Source organism: Alligator sinensis, unplaced genomic scaffold (assembly GCF_000455745.1).
Source record: "Alligator sinensis unplaced genomic scaffold, ASM45574v1 scaffold1118_1, whole genome shotgun sequence".
In the NCBI taxonomy this organism is placed as follows: domain Eukaryota; kingdom Metazoa; phylum Chordata; order Crocodylia; family Alligatoridae; genus Alligator; species Alligator sinensis.
The window spans coordinates 1,650,674-1,656,884 of NW_005842070.1; positions in this window are offsets into that span (position 1 = coordinate 1,650,674).

Here is a 6,211-nt window from a genome sequence, read left to right on the forward strand (position 1 = left end):
TACATAGTGCTATTACATCAATGATTCTCAACCTTTTTAGACTTGAGGCACCCCTTGGAAAATGCCAGTTCTCAGTTTTCACTTGGTTTTTGATTGCAGAAAAATAATAAAGCAACTCTTTTGGTGCAAAGAACTCAGAAAGACCACAACAGTTCAGAATGAATTTAACACTATGAATTTCTATTTGAAAACTCTGGATTTATCTTGTAAATCATGTTTACACACCTAACAGTGCTAACATTGCATGTCCTAACACAGCACCCTGGTTGAGAATCACTGTATTACATTCTGGTTTTGCCTTAGACCTTCTGTTATACATTGCAACCCTTGTGATATTTGCAAGTGTTTGGTTTAACACTGTAGTGCATCCATTTTATTATAATTCATCTTTATTATGTTACATGACACAAGAGTTTTGCAGGCTGCTATTTTTTAAATGTGCCCATTATGCTGTGTTTTATGAGCCACCACATAAAGCTCCCACTTTAAACAGTGTTCATTGTTTTCATATAGGCTGATTGTGTTTCATCAATGGTGTTGACACCTCAGGCCATGTTTAATTTGCCTTCATATTTTTCAAGAGTCAAGAGTTTTTGTTACTGTTGCTGATAAAGACTATGGGGTCTGATCCCACATCTGGGTTCTTTGGAAACAGGAGGACCATGTCTTCAAATACAAATACAGGTGCTTAATTGGCATCTGTAATCTATACCGGCAAAAACAGGAACTTGTGTTACAAATCCCAGGACTCCTACTCATTCATAAGCAAACAAACTTTTATCCAGAGCAATGAGCTTTTCAGACAGTAAGGATGCCAGGCTTTGACACTATCTATGATAAATATGCACTTATTCATGCAGTCATCCACTGCCCCTATTAGGATTGCCAACTGTGTAAATTTATGGATAGCAATTAAAAAAAACAATTCATGCTAAAAAGATATTTTATGGACTTTACGGAAAACTAACTGGAGCCATCAGTAAAAACACAAAGCAGCCTGAGTGTCATGGATCTCTGACAGACTGACAACACAACAGTGCCACCTGGTGTCACAGCATTCTCTCAGGGCTTTATAGACCCCTCCTGTCCAGACATGTGATACTGCTGCTGTTGAGTCCCACCCTTTGTTTGTAATACTGCTGGAACACAGGTAGGCTTCTTTGGGGGCAGTGGTGATGCGTAGAGGTGCACAGGGGTGTACATGCACCCCCTGAGAGCACTGGTGCACCCCATGAGAGGCTGTGCTTCTTGCTTAGGTGATGGGCAGGGGGTGCAGGGGGGAGGGCTGGTGCCCCCCCCCCCCCCCGTGAGCACTGGCTTTGGAGTGGGAGTGGCAGATACAGTGCCGTGGCAGAGCTAGCACTGCGGCCGCTTTCCGGTTGGTGAGTTTTGCCATGGGGGGACCCACCCCGGCTGCTGACTGGTCACATGCCCCCCCCAACTAAGGTGGCCCATGTTTGGGGGTCCATGCCAGGATGGGGCCAGTAGAGATAAGGCTAGGGGAGGGGAGCATGGCACAAAACTCCTGCTGCAGTCAAACAGGGTTGCCAATCCAAGACATTTTTTGGTTTTTTGCTTTTATCCAAAACCAAACATTTTTACTATGATTGGGCCTTGCATTATGTAAAACACTGCCAATAAAAAAAGTGTGGTTGTCAATTATAAATTTTCAGATTATCAGTAAAAAAAAAATTCTTGGATTGGCAACCCTTGGATTGGCCTCTATGCAACAACAGATGTGGCATATGTAGTTATGAGACTGAACCCTTACCTTCGCATTTTGCAGAATGAGTCCCTGATTCCACAATTAGATGCACTGATGCAGATTCTCATACCCAAGCAGTACTGTAGGAAAAGTCAAAAGGGGTTCAAGCAAGCAAGATTCTCCTCAATAAATGCCCCACTGCAGAAGCAGTGCCTAATTGCCTGTTTTTGACAATTAGACCTATAAAGTACAGATCATACATCTACAATAATTACAATCCAAGAGAGTCATATGTCTGTGTTATTCACAAGTGAATTATCTATTCCAGGAAGAAGGGCACATGAATTGGCAAGGCACACTTCAAACTGGCAATTCAAATACACTAGCAGTTTCTATATGCTAAGGATAACAACATCTATTGTCTGTTATGGAAGGAGATTTCTATAGGTCCCTAAATTTAATTTAGGACCTTTTGTTACTCCAAGCAAAGAATAAAATAAAGATGACTATTTCAACTAGAATTCATTAATTAAAGCTTCCAGCCCAATTTCTTGGCTATAACTGAGGAGGGCTCAGTGCATTTCTAAGCAGCTTTTGCACTGCCCTAATGCTCGGTTTTCAAGCTGTGGACCACAGACCCCTGGGGGTCCACAGACTATGTCTGAGGGGTCCGCAAAAAATGACTGACCAATCAAAAGTATGTGAACACCCATGCTTACAATTCAGAGGGGTCCGGCACCTCCATTTGAAATTTCCAAAGGTGACCACACTTCAGTTGGAAAATTTTTAGGGGCCCACAAATGAAAATAGATTGAAAATCACTGTGCTAGGGCTGCTCTGTGTCTCTGTGCTGCTCCAGCATGAGACACAGTAGTCTCAAGATTGAAATGATATAGTTATAAGAAATAGATAATGAAACAACGTATCTTTTAAGTACATCCATTAATCAACATTGCTTCTCTAAAATAAAGGCATTCTATTATGGCACTTGGTGGTTGTGGTCTCCTAGCAACTGAACTTAAGATAAAGTTGTCAGTCTTTAACTACCTTTCTATATAGCTATACTGAAACCTTAATCAATTCTGCTCTTAACAACCATTTGATTTCCCATCAAGACTGGTTGTTTAGGGGAGCACCCTAATCTTTCCACAGACTACTGAACCTTGGAATACTGTATTTGTGATTTTGTATAGAAGTTGCTTTTTTTGCCATTTAAAGTGCTTTATTGCCATGACTTAACAGATGTGCATGGTTTTACAGCACTTTAAAAATGGGTACAGCACTTTAAATTAACCCTTGTCAAATGAGGTATTAAATTTGAAGCGCTATATTTTACAGCACTTTACCAACCTACTGTGCTTTAAATAACTTCAATATGCTGGTTAAATTTCTGACCAGTGAACAGGAGGCTGTGGAGTGCCCCCTGCCTCCTAGCCTGGAAAGTGTAGGGAGGCTCAGAGGGTGACCTCTCCCTTCCCCCACCAAACACTGCTCTTCTGCCATGTTTAAGAGCATATAAATTTTATAGTGCTATAAAATATGCTTAAAATTACAGCACTGTAAAATGTGCATGAAGTACTTCTGTACACACCTTAACATTACCAACCACCTATGTAAACTGTACTGAATGGGCTTAACTTTAAGCATATGAAGACTCCAAAAGAGAGTGGGAATACTCACATGATAGAAGTTAAGTGTGTGTTTAAGTACTTTGCTGGATCAAACTAGAAATATTTCAGACTGTCTGAAAACTCTTATTTTTATGAAGCATAAGAGCATCATCTGATTGTGTGTCATGGGTTCAATCCCCTGTAATCATCACTGATATACCTCATGCCTTATTATTAACCAACTCTGTATTATAATGGCTGTCATTGTCTTCTGGAAGATGCATAGATTTGAAAATTAGACTTGTGTTATTTATTCCTTTCAGTGAACTTTTCACATAATCTCTACATGGATTTTTGTAAGCTCTTCTAATTAGATCAGAAGCATTCCAAGTCCAGCAACGTGTTGTTTGGCTCCTACTGTACGTGCAGAAAGAAATGGATACAGGGGCCTATGTGACATGCGACTATTGCTGCCTACATAGAGGGCTTTGGTGAGGTCTTGAGCCAGAAGCCTCACTCCCTACATACTTTATAGTGAAGCAAAATGAGCAGCCACAACGCAACCCCATGATACATTAGAAACAAGAAATTAAGGGCTATTAAAAATATTTCTAAAAATATTCCCAGGGGCTCATCACAAACTTACTGAGTGCCTGTATTTCTGTAACTGTGATACACTGGGATCATTCATGGTGTTCAATAGCTTATTCAATGAACTAGTGCCTCCAACTCTGTGGTGTGCCAGTAGGAGTGTATTGAACCTCTGTGACAGAAAGTTACATGAAGATCAGTTGCAGGCATCCAGGGGGGTGGGGGTTGGGTACTATTTGGGAAGTGCCCATTTCTGCAAGGGACAAAATATAAAATCCTTTGAAAAGAGGCAAATTATCTTTCTTTTCAATAATTATGGCAACAAAGGAGGCTCCCTCACTGATCAAAAGCACTAGGCAACTTGGCCAATATACCACAGATGTATGACAGAGCAAAGAAAATAAAGTGGTGATGGCCAAGATCATTTAGTACACTCAAATCAGTTGCAACATCTGGTAGTTGCATATGCTAAACTAGATAGGTGCATCCCCACATGCAGGGGCATGCCCTTGCAATGGCAATAATAGCAGCACAAATTTGTGTCACTACTTTTTGCCACTGCGCACACCCCTGCACATGCATTTCGGTGTGGGGCAAACTGCCCTGCTTTGAGCAAACTGCCCTTTCCCCACTTCTCCCAGCTCTGCCCTTTCCCCACCTCTCCCCACTTGTGGCATGCTGGAGGAGTTGGGTCAGAACTAAAAGAGGGGAAACACTCTGGCCAGCAGCTAAGTTGTCTCCCTGGAGGACCAAGCATTTGTGTCTGCCAGCGCATGCTCCTGGGATGTGTGCTTCTCCGCATTTCTTTTTGTGACAGTGTTTTGGTTTGTTTGCTTGAGGGTTTTTTGCCAACAGGATTTCCCAGTAGCAATTTTTCCCCTTGCACACATGTTTTAACATGCCAGGCATGTGGTTTGTTGCACTGCAAAGAGTTTGGCAGCTCCACAAACTGCACATGCCTGCACATCTGGATCCAGCCAATGAGCATATATTGGTAAAATGACTCTGCGTGCTCAGTGAAAAGGAAGGAGTTAATGATTAACAGTAGAGATAAAAGAAATACACAAAGTAAGGAATCAAAACCTCATTCTAAATCTTTGAGTTTTGGATGAGATTTTGGGTAGAGACTTCATCTATATGTCATGCTTTGGAATGTAACCTATAAATCAGTAGTATGTAAAAATTTACTCCACATTTATACTAGTGTCACAGAACAGAGCCTCAGTGTAGCAAATAGTGGTAGGATCTGGGTTTTCCATTTCCCACAGAAAAATGGAAAAGCCCATGGATTTTCCCTTTTACCCAAGAAAAATGCAGATTTTTCATTTTAACAAAGAAACACAAATTTTGCTCTTTTGCAAAGAGCTCTCAACAGGATGGCAGAGTTCCAGCCTGCAAGGGGCTGGGGGGAGAGGGAGGGGGCAGTCAGGCAGAGGGCACCATATGCATGTATATGCATGTGGCTGCTCAGCAGCTCGGAGAGAAGCTCCTGCAGGTAAGTTTGGGGGCTGGGAAGGAATTGAGGCCCCCATAGGGAGTGGGGGAGGGAGTTGGGTAGGGCAAGGCTGGGGCTGGGGCTGCTACCCAGCTGGGTGGTGCATGGGCCTTGGGACCGAAGGCAGCAATGCATGGCTGCAGGGCCATGGCAGGGAGTGGGATGGGGCCACAGGCAACTTGTCTGGGGGGAGGAGGAGTGGGGCTGGCTCTCCATCACAGTACGCACTCCCAGGGGGGAGGGGAAACCCATGCCCCTGTGGAATCAGAAAAAATATATGCCTTAAACTTTGATTATTTTAGTTATAAGATGACATAACCACTTTGTGGAGAATTGCTGGCTCTGTATAGTAGAACAGATAAGAGAAAGTGTTTGTTCTTTGTAACTCCTCTGCAACTGCTTCGCTCACCGCGGCCTTGAAGATAGCAAAAAAGTATGTACAAATCTGATTTCCAGGTGCAAGAAGGAGGTTTGTGAACTAACCTCGCCTCCCCCATTAGTTCCCATCCTGATTACAGCAAAGAAATAATGAAGTAATATTATAGCCGCTTTTCATGCTAATTTCACTATATGATCACGTGAGTTGTAAGCAACTGTTAAAAAGTATATAAGCCTCCTGATTTTGCTCTTGGGGGGGGACCCCTTCCAAGTGCTTGGGAAATCCATGTCACTTTGGAATCCCCCCTACAGCTGTAGTTTCTTTTGAATAAAAGCTTCTGCTGACCTGACCCAAAAGTATGCTGCGTGTGTTTCCACGACAATTCCTGGTGCCGTGACTCGGATCCAGAACACAGGCTGAGGAAGGAGGAC